Source organism: Symphalangus syndactylus, chromosome 16, assembly GCF_028878055.3.
Source record: "Symphalangus syndactylus isolate Jambi chromosome 16, NHGRI_mSymSyn1-v2.1_pri, whole genome shotgun sequence".
NCBI lineage: Eukaryota > Metazoa > Chordata > Mammalia > Primates > Hylobatidae > Symphalangus > Symphalangus syndactylus.
In genome coordinates, this window is record NC_072438.2 from 97,660,725 (window position 1) to 97,686,447 (window position 25,723).

Genomic DNA, 25,723 nt, shown 5'->3' on the forward strand with positions numbered 1-25,723 from the left:
TGGGGTGGGAACACCAGTGCATTAGTAAATCTCTGGACCAGAGGCAACTAAAAGCATCATTAAGGCATACTGGGGCTCACTGGAGAGAAAGAATAAACATCCAGCGCCCCAGTTATGTCCATAGCGTGATTTCCTCCTGGAGCTCTCAGCCACCCGTGAAGAGCCATAGAGCATATATCCTCAACAGGAAACACATCAGAACCCAGGGGGGACAAAAACTGTTTTGGGGGTGATGGGGAGATTAAAAGAAAGAACTAATTTTTTTGCATAAAACACAGATATATTTCCAATTCATAAACAAACATACAGTTGGTCTATGTTCTCAAATTTATATGGGTTGAGGCCATCAAGAAAACATATCTAAAAAGGCCTCTTAAGGTGATTGAAGAAGTGATTGAAAAACCCTGTAGAGAAAATGGCTGGAAACCTGAAGGTTGGTCATGTCTTTGTAAAAGGCAAGAAATACTTGTTGTTGGTAATTGTATTAGTCAGGGTTACCTAGAGGGACAGAACTAAGAGGATATATAGGAGTTTATTAAGGAGTAGTGAATCACATGATCACAAGGTGAAGTCCCACAAGAGGCCATCTCCAAGTTGAGGAGCAAGGAAGCCAGTCTTAGTCCCAAAACCTCAAATGTAGGGAAGCCAACGGTGCAGCCTTCAGTCTGTGGCCAAAGGCCCAAGAGCCCCAGGCAAATCACTGGTGTAGGTCCAAAAGTCCAAAAGCTGAAGAACATGGAGTCTGATGTTTGAAGGCAGGAAGCATCCAGCATGGCAGAAAGATGGAGGCCAGAAGACTAGCCAGTCTGCTCTTTCCACGTTCCTGTGCCTGTTTTTATCATTTGTCTTCCCCAAGAGGGAAACACAAGAAAGGCTAACAGGGTGGGGTCTGCCAGTGTCAGGGAGAGAGAGGCCCCCTCCAATGTGGAGACAGAGGTCGGCATGCAGGTGAACAAAGGCCCAGACAAGAGCCCAGTGGATGGGATTTTCATTGGAGTATCTCAGAATGACTGGCTGGTGAGTGCCCATACAGTCCCATAAATGGCAAGACTCTAAACTCAGCACAGCCCAGCTCACCCTATCTGTACAAAATCTCCATCCTCTAGCGGTCTTTGAAATTCCCATAGGTGCATATTTTCACTCACAATGCTGGTGCAAGGGATCCTTCAGCTTGAAGCTGAGAGAGTTGCCTTGGAACATGTCTTCCTCTCCACCGTCACAGGGCCAAGGAAACAGTGGGGCTTAACATCTGTTGCCCCCAGCCCTGATGGGGCTGTAACTCCCCTGTCAGCAGACCTGCACCATCCTGAGAAGCTTGGATCCACTCATCTGCAGGACAACGGTGTGTCTGTGTGCATGTGTCTATGTGCGTGTTGGCACACGGTGGCTGGGTTGATGGTCTGGTGCTGTTATCTTGAGTGAATGAGCCCCTGCATGCTGTCCTGGAATGATAAAGGGCTTTAGATTCAAGAGTCATGGATGGAACCTCCCTACTCACACGTGGGTCCCAGGGCACCTGCCAGGTGGAGATTTTATGTCAGCTGGTGTGTGTGTGTGTGTGTGTGTGTGTGTGTGTGAGAGAAAGAACGAGAGAGACATGTGTCCCTTAATGATGGGGATGTGTTCTGAGAAATGTGTTGTTAGCTGAACATCATGGAGTGTTCAGCTCAGTTACACAGACACAGATGGTACAGCCCACTGCCTGCCTAGGCTAGGTGTATTGCTTCTAGGCTACAAACCTGTGTTGCTATGACTGTACTGAATAGTATAGGCAATTATAACACAGTGGTGAGTATTTGTGTATCTAAACATAGAAAAGGCATAGTAAAAATATGGTATTATAATCTTATTGGACTGCTGTCCTATATGCGGTCCCTCATTGAACCATCACTGTGTGGCACATGACTGCATATATGTATGTGTGTGTGCGTGTGTGTGTATGTTTGCGTGCATGTGTGTGTGGGGGTGGGGGGTGTGTATGTGCATGTATATATACACATATATATGTGTGTATACATAATATGTGTATGTGTGTGTGTTCATACATGCACACCCACCCACACACACTCCCCTCACGCACACACATATATGGAGAGAGACAGAAAGACGAGACAGAGAGAAATTTTAAAGAACTGGCTCACACTGTAGTGGGGCTGATAAGACTAAATTCTGCTGCAAAGTAGGCCCACAGGCTGGAGACCCATGGAAGAATTTCAGTTTAAAGTCCAAAAGTTGTGGCTGAATTCCTTCTTCTTCTTGGGGCAAGCAGTCTTTCCATTAAGGCCGCCACTGCTGGGGCGAGGCCCATCCATATTAAGGTGGGTCATCTGCTTTCCTGAAAGTCTACCGAGTTAAAGATTTATCTCGTCTAAAAAATACCTTCACAGCAGCATCTACAAGAATGATTGACCAAATGTCTGGGAACTGTGGCCTAGTCAGGTTGACACGTAGAGTTAACCCCCATGACCTCCATGCTGAAACGGGGCCTCCTCTCCCTCTGGAGCTCTGTAGCTGAGCTGCCCTCACTGCACCTAACCGCTGTCCCTCACTCTGGAGTGTGACTTGGCTGCCCCGTCCACCTCCACAGATGGCCGGCCCCTTCTTGTGTCAGGCTCCTTCTGAGCTGCACAGCAACGTGGCTGGACGCCCACTATATGACTCACCTGCTGTCATCAATGGAAATGTAAGACATGATTCATGTTTTCTTCACCCTGGAATTTGGAGAGGATCCTTGTGTTGTGATAGCAAACGCCCTCATGGAGCAGCAGGGTGGCCAAGTCTTGAGAGTTTTGGAGAAGAGAAGGAGTATCTGAGAATTAGTCACCTTAACTTTTACTTCAGGTCTTTTTAAATTTATATTTTCAGGATTGGTTTGTCTACCTTTTCTTGTACACATTTTGTAAGATGTTTACAGTGGTAGATTCTAACTGTTCTTCCACCATCATACTTGGGGTCTTAGGCTTGGAGCAAACAGCTTGGCATCAGTTGCAGCTGCGCCCCTTCCTCAGCTCCCATCCGAGCATGTGGCTTAACCCTCCAAGTCCCCCTCCTGACAGGATGCAGTATGCAGGCGAAGGGCTAGCAGGCTCTGCACACTTCACAGGACCCTGCTTGGTGCTGACCTGATCCAAGCCTCGGGAGGATTTTGTGGTTGTCCCGTGGTACCCACTTGTGAAAGAAAAATAAATCCCGGGACCCCAAACTCACTAAGCCCAAGGAAAAAGTCAAGCTGGAAACTGGGTCACACAAACCTGGCTCCCATTTGGTTCCTAAATAAGATAGTTACAAAGTTAAAAAGCTACATATCTCCCTCCCAACTTGCCCACCAGGAAATTCCTTGTGGGCCCCAAAATCTTTACCCTAAAACAATTCTGTGACATTTCTCCAGGCAATGTAAATGGATAGATCCTCTTCACAGGTGCAGGGCAAAGGACGGGACTCAAAGGCATCCCTCTGCTCACCTGAGCCAAATGCATGTCTGATGGCTTCCTCTGCCCTATTGTTTACTTGTCTCATGTAAAAATGCAGATTCACTGGGCCAGACCAAGACATATGTGACTATTCCTCTACCCCTCCCTCACATGAAAATTGTATATTCAGTGAAAGGCTGACCAAAGACTCAAAAGGGTATAACTGTTTTTCTCTTATCTACCCACACATTTTAAACATTTCTTTCTCTTCCTCCAATATCTGCCCTTTCCCCTTTAAATATTGGAGCTCTCAAAATCATCTTTGGAGAAAGGCATAGACCCATCTCCCAGCCGTGGGAGCTTAACTTTGGCAAATAAACCTCCTAAAATGATTGAGACTTGCCTCGGTCATTTTCTTTGATTTACGTACCTCACAGATGTTTCCCGAGGATGCCAGGAGAAATATAAAAACGCATGGCCTTTATGCCTGGCATATTATAATGATTTTATAAATTATATCTACTTATAAACCTATAACTATGGACTGTGCCTAACGGTAAATTGTTAGAAAATTAAGGAAGGTTTTTAATATGTACAAAGAGAGGTGTCATATGTTTTTCAGGAAGACAACTTAGAGAGTTTATTTGTATCAAATATGAATTTATGTCTTGATATTCCTTAAAATAGTTCACCAAAGGGAAGAAATATTTGACAATTGCTCCTTTATATGGGAGATTCGTTTCTTGACCCAATCAGGAAATGCAGTATGGCCATTGGTCTTTGAGGTCAGGAAGGCAAAGGGGATCATTCTTTGCCTGTGTTTCTCTACCATGCAGCTCAGAGCCAGGAAAATATATACGTATTTAGAATATAGTAAAACAAAACATATTCCCTGAATGAAGACTAGCAAGTGTACGTGTAACGCTGACGTGTTCATAGAAGCGTCTGTCCTCATCTTGAGGAGATCACCCTTTATCTCATGAGCTCCTGCTTGGTGTTCACAGGAGCTCAGTGTTTTGTGCTGTTGTTGGCTTTGTGTTTTAATCGTGCATGGCAGGAATAAACATGGGCCATTCTAATGGCAATTTCAAAGCTCCAGCTCAATATTCTGAAATCTCCCACAGCACATTTGAATTAATGGTTTTTGTCTTGAGGAGAAAAGCAACTAGAAAGTCCTTCTCTGGCCTAATTAAGACCTTTTCTCATTTAAAGTACAGTCTCTTTTTAAAATGGTGACTATTTCGCTTATGCTCTCCAAAATTTACAAATAAGCAAAGAGCTTGTTCACTATGCACTCCCTTCTCTACGCGTAAGCATGTCTTTCAAACAGATGATAGGGAGGAAGATTGCTGGAAGCTGTTTCTTGTGGAAGGTATTTCATTGTAGAAATTTGTATTTTAATAGAAAGTGTCAACACGCATATTCTGTGCCTTCTAACTGGAAAATTTGGGTCAGGGCACCTGTGTGACAAATGTGCATCGCTGCTGAGTCCCGTGCCCCCGGTTTTATCCACAGAATATTCTAACGAACTCTCTCCTTATATCTAGTACATTTGGGAGCATGTGTTGTTGAAATTCTCAATAATGATTCTAATCCTTAGCAGAAAGGAATGGGTGATGGGAGTTTGTATGGAGTCAGCACACTGTTTGAAAACTATGGGAGCTGGCCCTGGGATCTTTGAAATGAGCCCTATTGGATGTGGACACTCAGACTGAGAGTCCTCAGACCCACGGTGCACATGGCACTCTCCTGTGAATCTGGATGAGAAACCCAGCACCTCTTTGCCCTATCCCATGTTTATATAATGGACTTTGAGTTAGACAATCTCTAATGTTCCTGATTATTTTAGTCTCTGGTTCTAGGATAAATTGTTTCCACCTGCTGCAGAAAATTTACGTCAAGAAGTCTTGTGCATTCCTTTTTTTTTTTCAGTGCCATGTTACTCTGGTTCTAAGGCGAGTGAAGATGTGCTTGATGGCCTCAGTCCTGGGTTCTTATACTGCATGTACCAGTTACTAGCAGGGTTAGTGATGGCGAGTTGCTTACTCTTGGTGCCTCAGTTTCCTCATGGAAAACTGAAGCTGTCCTGGGACCTGCTTTCTGTGGAGGCTGGGAGACAAGGAAGCCATCTGCAGTGGTCACTGTTGTTCGTTTGCTGCTGGCCCTTCAACCGCAGGAGAACCCATCTCACATTGGAGACCTTCTCATGCCTCAGTTGACTGATGTTCCATCTGGGCTCGGCCTGTTGAGTGCAGGAGAAGCTCCTCTGTGTTTTGACACGGCTACACTCCTCTCATCCCTGGAACAAATCAGACCCCAATCGTCGGTGTGCAGAGCTGTTTTTCCTTTAATCAAATTCACTTTCAATTACATTCTATCTTGACAGTTTGAAAGCTAACTACCAAACCAGAAAGTAGTTTTGGAATTAATGGGAAGTGAGAAGTTGTGTCAGCTTGGGAAGGTGTGATGATTTATGAATGCAGAGCCGCTCAAAGGGCAGGAGCTGCAAGTTCCTCCTTAAAGACTGTCCTTATGACACCTCCGGTCACCAGAAACAGTGATCACTTTTTAATCACCAGCAGGTTTCCTGTTGTTGAACTTGATTCAACTTTGATTTTTATTCACTGAAGGTCAAATTAGGGCCCTGTAGGAGAATGGGGGATAGATTAGGACAGCACATGACCGTGATCTGGAGTTTGCAGGTTGCTCACGTGTGTGTTCTTCTCTGTTTGGCATCTGAAGAGCAGTGCGGGGAGACGGGTTCCATAAAGATGCTCCACAATTAAAGCAGTCAGTTAATTGACAGCCACTCAGCCTCCCATGACAAATGGCCTCGGGCACACCTCAGTGTTCAGAGCCCTTTTGTAACCTTTGTTTAGCAGACAGAGGCAGGATGAGAACTGAGGAGCTCACAGAGGTCAGGGCACTGGACCTGTGTCCCTCAGAGTTCACGAAGCTGCCTCTGTGCGTGTGGGCGTGGACTTGAGAGTGAGCCCTGTGCTGCAAACATGTGCCTGTCCACGTGTGTGTGCATGTGCAAGAGTGTTGCTGTGCGTGTGCCTGTCCACATGTGCGTCCGCGTGCAAGAGTGTCACTGTGCGTGTGCCTGTCCACGTGTGTGTGCGTGTGCAAGAGTGTCGCTGTGCGTGTGCCTGTCCACGTGTGTGTGCGTGTGCAAGAGTGTCGCTGTGCGTGTGCCTGTCCACGTGTGCGTGCGTGTGCAAGAGTGTCGCTGTGCGTGTGCCTGTCCACGTGTGCGTGCGCGTGCAAGAGTGTCGCTGTGCGTGTGCCTGTCCACGTGTGTGTGCGTGTGCAAGAGTGTCGCTGTGCGTGTGCCTGTCCACGTGTGTGTGCGTGTGCAAGAGTGTTGCTGTGCGTGTGCCTGCATTTTCCAGGGGGCCCAACCTAAGTTGGGCACCTGCTGTGCTCACTGCCCACTGCCCACCCGTGTTCCATGAGGGTAGCAGGGCACCGTGTTCAGGATGGATACATGCCCCCATTCAGGACACTCCACTCAAATGATGAGACTTTGAGTGTTCCCCTGATTTAATCCTGAGGTTCCTCTTACGTTGCAGGGGGAGAACACTTTCCACCCTGCAGAACCCAGTTGTTCCCCTTAACTGGCCATCTCTCTTTAATTTCAGTTCCTTCCCTTCAAACAAATGTGTCATGGGAAGCAAGGAAGTGATTCTGTCGTGTCTTTCTTTGTTCACGCCTTCTCCTGAGTTTGTCAACCAAGTCAGTCTTAAACCCCCGTTAGATTGTTACTTAGAGAGATTGGGGTATTTCTTTTACTTCCTATGCTGATTTTCCTCCTTGCTGAGCCCTCAGATGTCTAGCCTGTCAGTGACTCTTCCCCTCCACCACCTCCAGTGGGTCAGGGACTTTGTCCCTCCTTGAGTGCAGAAGCCCAGAGCCTGACTCCACAACTCCAGCGAGCTCAGAGATCGGCCAAACTTGGTGGTGATGCAACTGCAGATCTGGAGCAAAAGCGATCTCAGTCACGCGCTTCTCTCCAAAGAGCAGGCCTGGGGTTGCAAAGTGGTCGACGCTCCTCTCAGGAATCATGATTTTTTTCTTTTTTTAATCATTAATCGGTGTTTCAGGGACACATTTATTGTTTATTTACTAGTTTCATAAACTGCCTGAAATGCTCAGGTGGAAAGAGGATGGTAACAAGGCCAAGTTGATAGACATGGGGGAGTGGGGCCAAGAGTCACCTTCCTTCGGGGCCTTAAAAAAGCGGGATCATTTTAGGGAGAGGGCGGCGCCATCGTGACATGATTTAAAGGAGTGGGTGGATTGGAGGAGGCGTCAGATCCTGTGGTAGCACAAATGCCCTCTTCAAATTGCTGTGGCTCCTTAAAGTCCACACAGGCTCTGGTCTCCCTCTCCTGGCTGGAAATGGCCATTGGCCAACAGGAATACGAAATGCGCAGAACTCTTTCCTACCAGTCAGACCTGTGGTCTTAAAGCTTGGTTAGAGATAAAGCAATGTCCCCCTCCTTCTAGAAGGGTCTGAGATGATCACTCCACACAACTTCCCGTGGCAAGGCATTGCTTCTTATAGGGATGAGAATAAACACAGCGTCCAGGGAGGTTGATAGAGAGGAGAGTTGCACGTAGGCTCCCTCCACTGTCATATGTGATTGCTTGGTGGCCTGGGCTGCCCTCCCCTCCCACAGAGCAGAGGGTCAGGTGCTGGTGTCTGCACTGCCCAGGTAGCAGAGTCAGTTTCCAAATGTACTTTGTACTACTTTGTAAACACTCCTGCCTCACTCTGTAGAGCAAATGTTGGAGAAGAGTCACAAAATGACTGTACTTGTGGACTTATTCTTTATTGACATAATATAACTATATATATATGGTTATATATATAGTTATATGGTTATATATATAGTTATATATATGGTTATATATAGTTATATATATATGGTTATATATATAGTTATATATACAGTTATATATATGGTTATATATACAGTTTTATATATATGGTTATATATACAGTTTTATATATATGGTTATATATACAGTTATATATATGGTTATATATATACAGTTATATATATGGTTATATATATACAGTTATATATATATGGTTATATATATACAGTTATATATATATGGTTATATATATACAGTTATATATATGGTTATATATATACAGTTATATATATGGTTATATATATACAGTTATATATATGGTTATATATATACAGTTATATATATGGTTATATATATACAGTTATATATATGGTTATATATATACAGTTATATATATGGTTATATATATACAGTTATATATATGGTTATATATATACAGTTATATATATGGTTATATATACAGTTATATATATATGGTTATATATATACAGTTATATATATATGGTTATATATACAGTTATATATATATGGTTATATATATAGTTATATATATGGTTATATATACAGTTATATATATATGGTTATATATATACAGTTATATATATGGTTATATATATACAGTTATATATATATGGTTATATATATACAGTTATATATATGGTTATATATAGTTATATATATGGTTATAGTTATATATATGGTTATATACAGTTATATATATGGTTATATATAGTTATATATATGGTTATATATAGTTATATATATATAGTTATATATAGTTATATATATGGTTATATATAGTTATATATATATGGTTATATATAGTTATATATATATGGTTATATATATGTAGTTTTATATATATATATGGTTATATATATGTAGTTATATATATATATGGTTATATATATATAGTTATATATATGTAGGGAGAGAGAGAGCTGAACCACTTTGTTCCTCTCATGCCCTACTGTATTATTCTCTGCTAAACAGAACTAGGGCCCAAGCACATCCTTTAGCATGTTTGAATATTCACAGCTCTAGATAACGGGGTTAACTAGTGACAGACGTTAACACCTTAGCCAGGAAAGTGTTTCTAACGAAGGGCCCTTGTCTAGGCTTCTTCAGAGCCCCATAAGCCCCAGTCTCTACATGGTAAGCACTGATCCTTCAGCTATGGTGTGTGGATCCCTGAGGTTGGAGATAAAGGTGTTGGGACAGCATCCTGTGAAACCTTTGGTGTAATGTTTCATGCTGTGGACTCCAACAAACCACCTACTCCATGCTTTCTGTATTAAATGCAACTTATTAGGTAGCATGTAGAATAAATAATCCAATCCCTGCATGATTAGGTTTCTGTGATAGCATGGTTCATTCTATTTAGAATGAACAGAGGAATTCAGGAAGATCACTGAGTGACAGGGCATAAGGTATGGCCATTCTTGGGAGAAGATGAGTTAATATGAAGACAGAATTATGCTAGTTGTGGAGAACTAGTAAGAAATAGAAACATTTTTATAGGCGTTTGTGGTTTTGAGACCACAGAAACCAAATGAGTTCAGCTTTCTGAGAACTGTATTACTATTATGTTTGTAAAGCTGTTTGAAAGTCTTTATTTGGCTTTAGTCTTTGATGGTCAAAGCTAAGTGATCCACTCAGACACTAGCATTTGTTGTGACCTCCAAATGTACTTTCTTGGAATATGAAACCAAACCCAGGTAGCCTTTTTCCTGAGAACTCCCTCCCGTATGCTTCCTACTAGTAGAGTCACGCACCGAAGGGAAACTGTCGAGGCTATTGGTTCTAAAATTGTGCCTACCTTGATGCTAGTTTCAGTAATAGTGCAAGTGACCTATTTCTAGGTCATTCTACCATGCTTTCCTCTGCTTGCCAAGGATAAACAGCTTAAACCAGTGTTGTTTAAAACCCAGACCATAGACAGTGAGGGATGGAAAGCATCTAAACTGAACTTACAATGAGGTTTACTCCGTGTCTCCCCATCCCCTACCACAGTAACCAGTACAAGGACATGTTGGATATTTTAAAAAGAATCGTGCTAGATGTAAATTTTCCAAGTATGGAAAAGATGATACTAAGCAAAGCGCAGTTGTGGTTTGACTTGTGAAAATAATAATAATAATAAAAAAAACAAAGCTGATCCTGCATGCTCTGTTCAATAGGGAACTATCAGCTGGTAGGGAAGACCCCAGCATTCACTGACATACACATGCTGCTACCAAAGTGTCTACTAATCAAAAGCAACAAACAAACAAAACAGCACAACACCAATCAACAGACAACGCAAGCTGATTCTACTTCCCCAAATGTGCCCACTGCATCTGACTCCACAGCAGCACGGTTTCTATTCTCATGGGAAAGTCACCTGGAATCACTTCTCTTTTTATGTTCTACTCTGTTTCTTTTGTGGCTTTAGTCACGGGCACTATTTGGTGCTAATGTTTAGGGCTTGACTGACATCTGGAATAAGCTGCTAAAATGAGAGTTTGTTTTAACAAAGATGGGATTGAGGAGAGGTTAGTCCTTTGCTTCACTTCCTAGTGTCAAAAAAATTTGCTAGATTTTGATGCTCGCCTTTGTTCCCGACATTAGGGAATTAAGGTCTATGATAAACAGGCATTACAACTTGTTTCAGGAAGTGAGTGGCGGTGGCGTGTGGACGCCCCTGGCTCGCTCTAGGCTGCCATTCAGTAATTGCTGCCACGAGGCACAACGTAAACCCACCTGCCTTCAGCTCTCCTTTTGGACAATGTGCCCTCTTCAGAATCCTCCTGCGAACCCCTGAACTGATTTTAATAACTCTCTCGCCATGTCCCCGGGCTAGCTATGTTGGCACTAAATCCTCCATCTTGTAAAACCCAGTTGCTTAGGTAACACTTTGCTCCCTCCGATGTGATGTTCTGTGATTCTGTGATGCACTCGCTCAGCCTTGTTCCAGTGGCTTGAAGAGGTAATCACGTAATTTACTTGGAGCCACATTAAGTTAGTGTCCTCTGCTCCAGGAAAAGGGAAAATAGAACATAACTTAAATCTGTTTTATTTTAAATCTGATGTATTTTAGAATTTATTTTAGAAAAAATTAATCTGGACCATGATAGGCAGATAAATCTACTTTCTCAAATTTTGAGTTACAAATTTGTGGCAATCCCATTTTGTTTGAAATTGAATTATTTAGCCCTCTCTGCATCATTTGGAAAAGGCGCTCTGTAGGGAAGAAGAAAATTTTCCCTGTTTAGGTGTCTGATGGAAAATACATTCCCTAAGTGCTGCGTGAGTACATAGAAGATGTCCCTTCAATCAATTGACAAAAGTTTGAACTCTGCCCTGTAGGTCAGACAAACTGAGTGCCTCTGAATGAACTTTTTATGAATGAGCCACTATTTCCTGTGACAACAGACAGACTTGTTTTGGGGGTTCGTGGGGAAACTACTGAAAATTCTTAGTAACATTTCAGCCTCTTTTGAGGTAACAGGATCCGTAAAAGATTTACAATTTCTCATCTTTTGAAGCAGTGTTACAGGAATTGTGGTGGCCCCAACCTGTCTCATTGGAACTGTGAATTAATATTATGGGAATAAGCAGAAAACATGAAATAATTTCACACTGACTCACAGATTCCATTGCACGATCACACATGGTACTCATTTGTCCCAGCACAAAGAGGTCATGTTTGAATTATTTAAACCCAATAGAAAAATATAAACTATGATTTGGCAGTAAACTTGCAACAGTCGTGTCTAGGTTTAAGTAAATGTTCTGGCTCATTTCATTAGTTGAAGGATGTATAAATCTAACATACTGTTGTATGTGGCACTGGGCATGCATGTTTAAAAGTACAAAAAGAATGTAATAAGATAGAGATTTACACACATCAGTACTTTCCGACATGTGTGCCATGTGCTCTATTCAAGAATTTAATAATTTCATAACTGATAGAACTGTCACTAAATTTATTTTCAAGCAAAGGGACTCCTGAGTCCACATTGAGCCTCAGTGTGATGACAGACACTCCAACATCTCAGAGTTTTCAAAGGTATTCAGAGGGCTTCCTTGTTCGACAGGCACCTAAGCAGCTTCTTCGTGCAGTTACCTCCAGTTTCATGATTTAAATAGCTTGACTTTTAAAACCAAAACCCAGGAAGACCCCATAAGCGTAAAGAGCATTCGCAGGACCCCAAAGTGCGGTGGTTCATCAAACCACAGGTCCTTTTTCCTCCTTTAGATTTTTCTTAAAATGGAGAAAACTCAGGGAAAAGTTAAGAAAATAGCACTCATGACCATACAGGCTCCTGTGTATATCAGTGAAGAAAGAGGGAGTTAGGTTTTTTTGAACTCAGACTTTCAGGAAAAATTATCATTTATTTCTCATATTTCATTCAGTTTTGTGCTTGAGCATCTTCTCTGAAAATGCATCAATGCATCTTCTTATTGGAAGTGAAGCTATTTCTGTGTACGTCACACACTTCCTACCATTTTCATTATGCCTGTGCAGTGTGTTGTGCCATTGTGTTTAGAAATACTCCTGAAATACCTGCAGCAGAGGAGGCTACCATTTTCCATGACAGGTCACTCCTCCAGTGTGCTGCGCTGCCTTGTCAGATTTGCATTCTAAAATGAATTTTCACCATGTTGAATTAGGCTTAAACACTACTTTGCTATAACTTGAGAGAATTTGTTGTTGCTATTGTCCTAACACTTGTCAAAATAAATATATTTATCATATTGGGTATTTTGGTAAAAAAAAGAAAAGAAAAAACAAAACAAAACCATTATCTTGACTTTAAAAGGTTTGTTCAAAATCAAAGAACGGTTTTCTGAGCCCATTCACTGAACCTTTCCACAGCTTTAACACTTATCTTTCCCTTCTTTTCTAACAGTTCTCTTACCCTCCGGATGCGATGCAATTCCTCTCAACCCCAGGCATAGGTCCTTCTCCTGAGCACCTCATACCAGTGTCTTCAGGACCTCCTGTCTGGGGTTGAAGAACTGGGCACAAATTTGGTCATCCCTAAGCACTAATCAAAAAGACAATCCCTTGTATGATGGTGCCTGGCACAGCTCGATGAGATAGCTCTTTCCTGAATGAGGTGGGCGTTTTCAAATGTATTCCAGACACCCCACAGGGCATTCAAGGTCAACATGGTCTAAATGAAAGTGTCTCCCTTGATTTTTGCTCTGACATGTGAAGAACTTGGAAGTTGTCACTCCAGTTCTCACAAGAAAAAGTTGAACAAACTGTGGCTATTTGTTAGAAAAAAAAAAAGAAGAATTTTAAGATAGGGACAACGGAGCATTAAACCAAGTGCGGGAAACTTCTGAGTATGGGGCCCCGTGCAGCTGCATGGGATGCACGACCAGGAAGTAGACTCCACCCACCTGGATGGAAGCACTTTGCTGGTGCTAGATGTGCTGCTGGTGGTGGTGGTAGTGGTGGTGGTGGTGGTAGTCTTCATGGTGGTGGGAGTGGTGGTGGTGGTAGTAGTGGTGGTGGTAACCCTAGTAATAATAGTGACAGCAGCAGCAGTAGTTGTATAAGTAGTACTAGTAGTTCTAGGAGTACTATTAGATTTTACTGCTACTGTTATTAGTAACACTAACAATGGTAGTAAAATTCTAATCACACTACCAAGGGAGAAATCTGAAAATATATCTAGCATCTTATTTCTCCCTTTGCCTTTACTGTCAATTGGTAAATAACTGTTGATCATTTTTAATCAGTTAGATTTCTCCCAAAATATTCTTCTCTTCGTCCCTATTCCTCTTATCATATCTATCCTAGATACTGCAATGGACTTCCAACTGGCTGCTGCTCCTCTAGGTAACCCTTTTCATCCATGCTTCAGGTCTTTTTGTCAGATGAATCATTACAAAACACAATCTCAAGATCTTACTCCTTATCTGAATATAGTCCAAGGTGCGACACCACTTAAAAACAGCCTGGTGCCTCTCATGGCTAGAAACAGCCTTCTATCCCACTCTTCCCTCCACCTCCCTCACAATTCATTCTCATCTCTTCCTAGTTACTCTACTCCCCTCAGAATCCCTTTTCCCCCAAATTAAAAAAAAAGTGTTCATGGGTTCTGACAATAATCTACTAAAAGTTCTTAGTTGTTTTCACATATACAATTCTCCCTCCCCTCTGAACTGTTTTGAATATTTACTTTTATCTCTTACGACCATTGTATTTCTATGTCTCTTTGGTTGGAAACTTTTATTCACTTTTCTCCAAACAGAATAAGACATTTTCTCCCCTTTGCTTGGACATCTTCTGTTCTTGCCTCTCTAGATCCCTAATTGCACTGCAGTGAGGATGTGTTTTTAGCGTTTCTTCCTCATTCACCCTTGTGTACCCCAGACTGATCAGATAGCATGTTATAATCGTTGTCTTTGCAACATGCGTATGAAGTTCTTAATAAATTATTGAGGAGTGTGTGGTGAAAACATGAAGGAATGATAAGAGAATTAAGAGATAAATGGCTCACTTTCAAATTGGCAAAGTAAAATATAGGAGAATTTTAAATGTCGTTAGAGAAAAAGAATCTTGCATAGAGGGAATTTAAACAGAATATCTAAAATACAAGCTGACAAGTTACCGTTTATCACTTCCCTGACTTCATGCGTTAGAAGCCAGTTACTTAGTTTAGTTCCCACTCAGGGAAGAGGAATTATGCTCCACAACGTAGAAAATGTATCAAAGAATTTGCGGACATGTGCCAAAACCACCGCTTTGATTAACAAGTATATTGGAAGAGATCATCTAAGCACATGCAAATATCCTTTCCTCCTTAAAATTCTTCCACTGATTTCATCAGCGAATGTTCTCTGCAGCAATTACTCCCTGGTGCATTTTTAGTTTCTTCATTTCTTCTATATTTATTGACAGGAATTTTTCTGTAAGATGTATTTCTCTCTTTTTCTCCATTTATTTATAATTTTACTCATTTATACATGTCAGTAGAGACTTCTGGGTATTTAATTTATTCTTGCTGTCATTACACGATATGATCCCTGTTTATTTTGCCTCTTCTAATTTGGCCTGTGGAAAACGTATTAGATTTCCCTGAGCCTAAAGTCTGAATCACCCTTTTTTTTTTTTTTTTTTTTTTGAGCACTTACTTACTGCAAGCTCATTTTGTGTTTCTCTCGACTCTGCTCTTGAATTAGCATTTTTTTTCAAAGTATCTTGATTTCTTTTATTGGAGAATGGTACTTAGAAAACAAGATCTGGGTGCTGGGTGTGTTTATTACTACTGGGACATTAGTGCATCTATGCATCTTGGTGCATGCTACCCCAGATATACACACATCTGTAATTGTTTCTGCATCTGTGTGTGTGTTTGTGTGTGTGTGTGTTTGTGTGTGTGTGTGTGAACCTAAACATGGGATTATACTGACATCACCAACTCCAAACCAGCACCTAGAAGTAGCTTTGTCAACTGCAGTAATCTCATTTTGCCCTGGCCTCTCTCTTCTCATGTGGCATCTGCACTAAAATAAGATATGCACACATCTAGCTTATATGTCTAAAATAGGCAAATTGAATAGAATTTCTATTAATCCAAAAATGTGCTAGAACCTTGGCCAATGTGGTTTTCATGCTAAATGCATTAGTTTAGATCAATTTGAAATTCTTTGGATTCCTTAAGTAACTTGACCCATGTTGGCTTTCATTTGGTTTGGAGTAAACACAACCCTTATTAGCACCTATAATAACTCCTTTGCTGTTAATATTTCCTCAAACTTAATTTTGGATTTTCTCTTTTTGTCTTTTCTTCCTGACCCTTTAGTAAATGCTAAAAATGCAAATAGTCTTAACCAAGTAAACACTGCTTGGAGAGAAAAAAATTGTGTACGGTCCCAGTGACTCACTGCTTACAAAATCTGTGTATGTGTTTATGCATGTTTTGTATCGTACTACTTGTAGAAATTTTATGCATGGCTTACTTTATATATTATTATTCTGAAAAAAAAGAAAGCATTCCTTTTTAATAGTGTTACAGTGAAGGCAAGAATGAAAGCGAGAAAAAGAGAGTGAGCAAGACAGAGGGCTTGCTCTTTTCTGAAGGGCCCAGAATCTCCAGCAGCAGAGACATTCAGAAAAGGAGGCACGTGACCTAGAGGCAGTGGCATGCAGGCCTAATCTACATTTGGTATTCTACAGTAATAGCTGTGTGACCACAGGCAAGTCACCAAACCTCTCAGGGCTTCAGATTCCTCACCTCTAAAATAAAGGAGCGGAGCTGCACGGATCCCCCTGTTACCTGTGACGTCTATCGGGGAGTGCAGTTCTGTCCGTGCATGGCTCATGCCTGAGCTCATTCAGCTTTGCTTTCACAGGGACTCTTTGACTTTTACTTTCTTTCATTGCAACGATGGTGAAAATTATGGATTTCACTTATTTTCCTCCTGTGTTAAGGAAAAAGCACGACGGGCACAATGCAAGTGTCCACTGATTTCCTAATCCTGCTTTATTTCATCTCCTCTAAACGTTGTCATAACTCACTTACAGGTCTTTCCCTTTGAAAACTCCTCTGTGGCAGTAAATATTCACATGCTGCCCTTGCCTACTTGTGCTTCACAGAAACAGTTCTATGAATTTGCTGGTTTTCTTTGTATGCGTCACTCCTGTCCAATTGCTCCATAACATCTGACGTTTCTCTCCCTCCCTCCCTCTCTGCCTCTCTTTTATGAAGGATTGAGTTGTGTTTTATCCTCTAATCCTTTCAAAATACTGTGTACCTTTCTAAATGATGGCAACCCCCTGACAAGGCAAGGGAGATGAGAAGGCTGGAAACCACATCAGAAGGGTCTGCTAAATCTGTTGTGACAACAGGGAAGGAATGCTAGGACTTGCTTCGCTTAGGTCTGAAAGCACCTTTGTTATATTTCAGAGGAAAAAGAAAAGAGGGTAGAGGCCTGGCAGTGTTTAGCCTGTCCCCTCTGCCTGTCAATCACATTAGCATTGAAGAAAAAATAAAAGATTAAGGAAAAGTGGGAGCAAAATCTAAAGGGAAAGACATAAATAAAAGAAACATTTGCATAGCTCTAAATATCACAACTGCTCTATCTCTCATACACTGAGATGATTACAGCGAAAAAAGATGACTAATTTGTGCCTGGAGGAATGTAGCTGAGGTCACCAAAATTGGATTCCTGGCTTCCATCTTGGTTGAAGATTTTTTGAATACTGAATGCACTTTAAAGGAAAGATATATTCAGGAATTTTTTTTCCTTGCTTGCTTCGTAAGAGGCTCATTTGCATCAGGTTGTCAAGAGTTATGACATTTAATGTTATTAATGTCACTTCCATTATTCCACTGAATCTCAGCTGCCTTCACCTACAAAATGTAAATGTTTCCGACTACATGACCATAACTAGAGACCCCAAGGAAAGGGAAAACAGAAACAGGGGCCTCTGTACTGTGGGTAGGCTGACTTGCCAGCTTCCGGTGTCATTCGTTGCCATGAGTTTGAAAATGAATTCATTCAAATGTCAGAAGTATTACACACACGCACACATACACACACACACATACATGCACATACACACAGAGGTATTTTTATTCCAGAAATCCAATGTATTTTAATAAACACTTGGAGCTAACCTCTTTAGAAGGAATTGTGTATGGGTTGAACAAAGGGAGAAAATTTACTTAAGTGAACCAATAGCTGAGCCGAAGAGGGCCCCAAACCCAAAGATAGGAAGGACAAGTGTTGGAGGATGGTGGACCTATCCTTTTCTAGAGAGTTTAATGCAGTGAGAATTATTCTATTATTGAATTCTAAAATGGCTTCATGTTATTTACAGAAATGTATTAATTGGCATATGAAATAATTTTGTAATGTAACCACATCATTAAAAATTATGGTTTCTGTTATTTTAACTTGGGAAATGCAAATGATGACTTTTAATATAATTATATTTCATATTTGAATAATCTTAAAGTTCAAAAAAAAGATTTAGATAGTGCCCAATCTTTTAAAATTATCTTTAAACCTAAAATTCAATTCTGAAATAAAAATAGTTTAATCTGTAACTTTTACTTTTATTATAAAAATTTCAAAACTACAGAAAAGGCAAAAGAATAATACAATTACCTCAATTACGAAGTTAGCATTTTGTCTATTTTTTTATATTTACCTTTTTGAAAATTTTTTATCTCTTTATCTATCTGTTTATGTCTGTGGGCAGATGGTAGAGAAATATATATAGAGAGATGGGTAAATGTCTTGTTAAACCTCACATACCCACATAGATCCAACATTCTATTATCACACTAGAAAAAATGAACAATTCTTTAATATTACTTTAACCCACAACATTTGCTCAGTTTTCTATTTTTTCCAAATGATTTGTAGAACTGATTTTATCAACTTCATGTCTTTGCATTGCATTGCTGTGACTTTTTTTTGTTATCTTAAATACAGAATAGCCCTTCCTTTTCAAATTCTTAATTTTTCTTAATGATAATAAACTTTTTTAAGAGATCAAGGCTTATGATTACTTTTTAGTGCCAACATTCTGGATGTGTCAAATTATTTTCTCATGCAATCTAACTTGTTTCTGTAGCTCTTATATTTTCTTTGAACTCAAGGTTAGGTCTACGTTCATGGTCATTTTAGCAAGAGCACTTCCTGTGTGATATTACACATGTGAGATTTCAGTGTGTCAGTAGGACCTCATGTCATATGGCCCTGTCATTATGATGCTAAATTTAATCACTTGGTTACAGTGGCAACAAACTTTCATCTGATGGATTTAGCATCCACTGGTGATACTGCCTGCATAAAGAATTTTACTGGGGGATTGCAAACATTTTTAATTCTATTATTGCTTCTATATTTATAAATTGACGTTATGGTGTAAGAATACCTTAACTCGTAAATGGGGGTTATCTATACTTCCATCTAAGTTTTTTGAGGAAGGAATTAACCCCTTCCATTTAAAATATATTCCTCACATTATGGAGTTGATGTCATAGTCACCTGCAGTGATGGACAGTGAATTTATTTGTTTTTGCCACTCCATATGTAATAAAGTAACATATTTTATTAGTTTGACATGGTACAATCAATTACATTTATCATTTTTGGTTGACACCAATGATTCCCCAATTTAGCCAGAGTGAGCCCTTCCATCAAACTGTTGTGTCTTTTTTTCTTTCCAGAAACTTTTATTTTTATTCATTTAGTTTTATTGTTTACGGGTACATAATAATTGTAGAGATTTATGGGGTACATGTAATATTTTGATACAAGAAGACAATGTGTAATCATCAAATCAGGGTAATTGAGATATTCATGACCTCGGACATTTATCACATCTTTATGTTGGAAACATTCCACATCTTCTCCTTTAGTCATTTTGATATATACAATAAATTATTTTCAACCATAGCCATCCTATTGTGCTGTTGAACACTAAGTCTTACTTTTAATATCTAACTGTATCCTCATACACTTTAACTAACCCCTTTCTACCTTCTCTTCACTACCTTTCAAAGCCTCTGGTAACCCATCATTACAGCCTCTCCCTTCATGAGATCAATGTTTTTTAGCTCCCACATATAAGTAAGAATATGTGACATATGTGCTTCTGTGCCTGGCTTATTTCGCTTAACATAATGTCCTCCAGTTCTATCCATTCTGTTGCAAATGACAAGATTTCATTCTTTTTATGGCTCAATAATATTCATTCTGTATATGTACCACATTTTCCTTATCTGTTCATTCATTTATGGACACTTAGGTTGATTCCACATCTTGGCTATTGTGAATATTGCTGCAATAAACATGGGGGTGCAGATGTCTCTTCAATAGACTGACTTTCTTTGGGATATATGTTGAGCAGTGAAATTGCTAAAACATATGATAACTCTATTTTTAGCTTTTTGAGGAATCTTCATTTTATTTTTTGTAGTGGCTGTACTAACTTACATTCCAACCAAAAGTATACGAGAATTCCCCTTCAGATTCTTGCTAGGATCCATTCTATTTTGTCTTTTTGATAAAAGACATTTTAACTGGGGTGAACTGATATCTCATTGTGGTTTGGATTTGCACCTCTCTGATGATTAGTGATGTTGAGCAGTCTTTCATATAACTGTTGGCCATCTGTATGTCTTGGTTTGAGAAATGTATTTTCAGATAAATTGTGCATTCTTTAGTTGGATTATTTGTTTTGTTTTTTTTTTTACCATTCATTGTTTGAGTTCCTTATATATTCTGGTTATTAATCCTTTGTGAGTTGAATAGTTTACAAGTATTTTCTCCTATTCTGTAAGTTACCTCTTCATCTTGTTGATTATTTTCTTTGCTATGCAGAAACTTCTTCACTTGATGTTATCCCATTTATCCATTTTTTTTGTTTTTATTGTCTGTTCTTTTTAAATCTTACTCAAGAAATCTTTACCCAAACCAGCATCCTGAAACCTTTCCCCAATGTTCCCTTTTAGTAGTTTCAGAGCTTGAGGTCTTACACTTAAACCTTTAATTCATTTTGATTTGATCTTTCTGTATGGTGAAAGGTAGGGGTCTAGAGTCATTCATATGCACATGGATATTTATTCTTCCCAGCACCATTTGTTGAAGAGGCTGCCCTTTTCCCCATGCATGCTCATGACACTTTTTTCAAAAATGAGTTGACTGTAAATGCATGGATCTATTTCTAGGTCCTCTATTCTCTTCCATTGGTCCACATGTCTGTTTTCATGCCAGTACCATGCTATTTTGGTTATTATAGCTTTGTAGTACAATTTGAAGTTAGGTAATGTGATGTCTCCAACTTTGTTCTTTTTGCTCCAAATGGCTTGGGTTATTCTGGGTCCTTTGTGGTTCCATATAGATTTTAGGATTTTTTTCTATTTCTGGGTGGATTGTCATTGGCATTTTGATAGGGATTTCGTTGAATCTGTAGATTGCTTTTGGTCATATGGACATTTTAACAATATTGATTCTTCCCATTCCTGGACAGAGATATATTTCCATTTCTTTGTGTCCTCTTCAATTTCTTTCATACATTTTTATAGGTTTCATTATAGAGATAATTTATATTTTTTGTTAAGTTTATTCCTAAGAATTTTAATGTTTGAGCTATTGAAAATAGGTTTGCTTTCTTGGTTTCTTTTTCAGATTGTTTGCTATTGGCATATAAAAATGTTACTGATTTTTATATGTTGATTTTGTATCCTATAACTTTACTGAATTTGTTTATCAGTTCAAACAGGTTTTTTTTTTTTTTTTTTTTTTTACAGTCTTTAGGTTTCTCTAAATATAATATTGTCTGCCAACAAGGATAATTTGGCTTCTTCCTTTTTAATTTGGATGACCTTTGTTTCTTTCTCTTGTCCCATTGCTCTGGCTAGGACTTACAGTACTATGTTGAATAAAGGTGGTGAAAGTGGGCATCCTTTTTGTGTTTTAGCTCTTAGAGGAAAGGCTTTCAGTTTTTCCCTGTCCCGTATGATGTTAGCTCTGGGTTTGCCATAAATGGTCTTTATTATGCTGAGGTATGTTCCTTCTATATCCAGTTCACTGAAAGTTTTTATTATGAAAGAATGTTAAATTTTATGGAATGCTTTTTCAATGTCTATTAAAATGATCATATGGCTTTTATTTTTCATTCTGTTGATGTGATGTATCACGTTTATTGAGTTGCATATGTTGAACCATCATTGCATCCCTTGAATAAATCCTACTTGATTATGATGATATTTTTAATGTGTTATTGCATTCAGTTTGCTGGTATTTGGTTGAGAATTTTTGCACCTATTTTCATCAGAAGTATTGGCCTGTAGCTTTTTTTTAAAATGTCTCTGTCTGGTTTAGTATCAAGGAAATGCTGGAATTATGGAATAAATTTGGAAGTAGTCACTTCTCTTTAAATTTTTGGAATAGCTTGCATAGGATTGGTATTAGTCTTTCTTGAAATCTTTGGTAGAATTCAGCAGTGAAGTTATCAGGTCTTGGACTTTTCTTTGATGGGAGTCTTTGTATTTCTCCTATCTCAGTACTTGTTATTGTTCTAGTCAAGTTTTCTATTTCTTCATGGTTGAGTTTTGGTAGAATGGATGTATCTAGGAATTAATCCATTTCTTCTACATTTTCCAATTTATTGGTATGTTGTTTCTCATTGAAATATTTAATGATCCTTTGAATTTCTGTGTATCAGTAGTAATGTCTTCTTTTTAATTTATTTTATTAATTTGGGTCTTCTCTTTTGTTAGTCTAGCTGAAGCTTTGTTGATTTCCTTTATTTTTTCAAAAAAACTTTTAATTTTATTCGTCTTTTATAATTTTTAGTCTCAATTTTATTTGTTTCTTATCTGATCTTTATTATTTCTTTTTGTCTGCTAATTTTGGGTTTGGTTTGCTCTTGCTTTTCTATGTTGTTTAATCTGCATCATCCCTTTTTTGATGTGGATATTTATTGTTATAAATGTCCCTCTTAGACATTTTCTGTATTCCATAGGTTTTGGCATGTTGTGTTTCCATTTTCATTTGTTTCAATATTCTTTAAAATTTTCTTCTTAATATTTTTAATTGACCCAAGCATCATTCAACAATATGTTATTTAATTTCCATGCATGTATACAATGTCCAAATTTCCTCTTGTTGATGTCTAATTTTACTCCATTTTTGGCAGAAAATACACTTGATATAATTTCATTTTATAGAATTTTTTAAGTTTGTTTTTTGTCCTAACATATGGTCTCTTCTTCAGAATGTTCCATATTCTAAGACAAATAATGTGTAATTTTTGCAGCCATTGGATGAAATATTTTGTAAATATCTATTAGATCCATTTGGTCTATAGTGCAGGTTAAGTCCATTTTTTTAAATTTTCTGTCTAGATTATGTGCCCAATGCTGAAAGTAGGGTGTTGAAGCCTCCAACTATTATTGTATTGGATTCTATCTTTCTGTCAGCTCTAATAAAATTTAGTTTACATACTTGAGTGCTCTGTCACCCAAAGGTGCATATGTATTTACAATTGTTACATCCTCTTGCTGAATTGACCCCTTTATTACTATATAGTGACGTTATTTGTCTCCTTTTACACCTTTTGTTTATAGATATAAATCTATTTTATCTGATATAAACATAGTTACTCCGTTTTTTATTTCATTGCATAGAATATCTTTTTTATCTCTTCATTTCTTGCAAGCAGCATATAGTTTCTTTTTTAAAAAAATTATTCAGCCACCCTATGTCTTTTGATTGGAGAATTTAGTTCATTTACACTTAATGTTATTGTTAATAGGTAAGGACTTACTACAATTTTGTTATTTGTTTTCTGGTTGTTTTGTTAGTACTCTCCATTTCCTTTCTCCCTGTCTTCCTTTGTGTGTCCGTAATTTTAGCTGGTAATATGTTTTGATTTCTTGTTTTTTATATTTTGTTTATCTATTATAGCCTTTTGCTTTTTAGTTAACATAAGGTTTGCAAGAAAAACATTTTATAACCAAATATTTTAACTGATGACAGCTTAACTCTGATTATAAAAAAAGCCAAACAAACAAGTAAAGAGATGTAAAAAAAAATACTCTGCACTTTAACTCCAGTTCCTTATATTTTGACTTTTTGTTGTCCCTATTTATAATTTTGTATTGCCTTTCTCTTAACAAACTGTTGTAGTTATGCTTTTTTGACAGGTTTATCTTTTAGTGTTCAGGCTAAAAATATGAGTGATCTACACACTACCATTACAGTATTGGAGTATTCCATTGATTCAGATGACTTCTTGTTGCACATTAGTGCCTTTTTCTTTCAGATTGAAGAACTTCCTTTAGCATTTCTTATGAGACAGATCTGGGTATTAATGAATTCCAACAGTTTCTGTTTGTCTGAGAAAGTTTTCATTTTTTTCTTCTTGTTTGAAGTATAACATTGCTGGATGCAATATTCTAGGTAGAAAGTTTTATTTTTTTCTTTTCTTTTCCTAGCACATTGAATATGTCCTTCTGCTCACTCCTGTCTTGTACGGTTTCCCCTGAGAAGTCTGTTGCCAGCCATATCAAAGTTCTTTTATCTTTTATTTGCTTTGTTTCTCTTGCTGCTTTTAGCATCCTTTCTTTGTCCTTGACTTTTGAAAATTTGATTATTATATGACTTGAAATAGTCTTATTTTGGTTGAATCTACTTGACGTTCTTTGACCTTCTTGTACCTAAATATTCATATCTTTTTATAGGTTTAGAAAGTTCTACATTACTATTTATTTGAATAAACTTTCAACCTCAATCTCTTTCTCAATGCGTGCTTTAAGGCCAGTAACTATTAGATTTACTTTTTTAATGTTGTTTTCTAGATCTTATAGGCATACTACTTTCTTTTTTATACTATTTCCTTTTCTCCCTCTGGCTATGTCTTTTCAAATAACCTGTCGTTGAACTTACTAATTCTTTCTTTTGTGATAGGAATCTTGCTATTGAGACACCCTGATAATTTTTTTTTCAGTTTGTCAATTGAATTTTTTAGCTCCAGGATTTCTGTTTATCACTATTATTATTATTATTATTATTATTATTATTATTATTATTATTTTAATTTCTGTGTTAAATTTCCCTGATAAAATTCTGAATTTCTTCTCTGTACTATATTGGGGTTTGTTGTGCTTCCTCAAAACTGCCATTTTGAATTCCCTGTCTGAGATGTCACACATCTCCATCACTCCAGCATTGGGCACTGGTGCCTTATTTAGTCAGCTTGTCGATTCTGTTTTTCTGGATGTTCTTGATACTTGTGGATGTATATGTATGCGTGGGCATTGAAGAGTTAGGTATTTAATTCAGTTTTCATTGTCTGGCCTTGTTTGTACTCATACTTCTTGAGAGGACTTTCTAAGAATTCAAATGGGCTTAAATATTGGTACCTCAGCTTGTGGTCAGTGCAGCTGTTTCAGCACTAGGCGGCGCACTAAGCTCAAGAATGCTAAGATCCTCCTTGCGGATGCGTAGCTGCACATCCTTAGTGGATCTGGGTTAACATAAAGGATAATTCCCTGGGTCCACAGATCAAGTCCTTTGCTCTCTTCCCTCGTTTTCCCCAAAGCAGAAGGAGTCAGTACGTTGGCATGCCTGCAGTTGGGGTAGGGGTGAAGTAGGTAATACAAGATTGTTCTTTTTACAGTCTTCAATGTGTCTTTCCTTGTTATCATGTTAAAATCAGATACTGTGATAGCTCATCTGATTTTGTTGTTGTTGTTCTTATGAAGGTGCTTTTTTGTTTCTATTTGGTGGACGATTGCTGGAGGGTTCTCTTTGGCCTTCTTTCTCTAGTTCCTGTCTTGTATCTCTTTGACATGGTTGTTATTTTTCTTTGAACACTTTTAACTTTCCCTGTTGTGGTTAAAATTAGTCTTTGTCAAAGAAATATTGGCTGAACAGTATTAAAGTCAGCAGTAGATGTG

At 38.6% G+C, this 25,723-nt stretch overlaps 1 long non-coding RNA gene across 1 annotated transcript; it reads right to left on the minus strand.

Moving 5' to 3' along the window:
* Positions 1 to 1,099: 1,099 nt before the first annotated feature.
* On the minus strand, positions 1,100 to 11,130 carry LOC129464387 (uncharacterized). The gene is made up of 3 exons (XR_008651575.1): positions 11,040 to 11,130; positions 2,664 to 2,779; positions 1,100 to 1,442 (listed from the first exon to the last, which is right to left on the minus strand). It is a non-coding gene; the product is annotated as an uncharacterized lncRNA (long non-coding RNA).
* Positions 11,131 to 25,723: the final 14,593 nt, after the last annotated feature.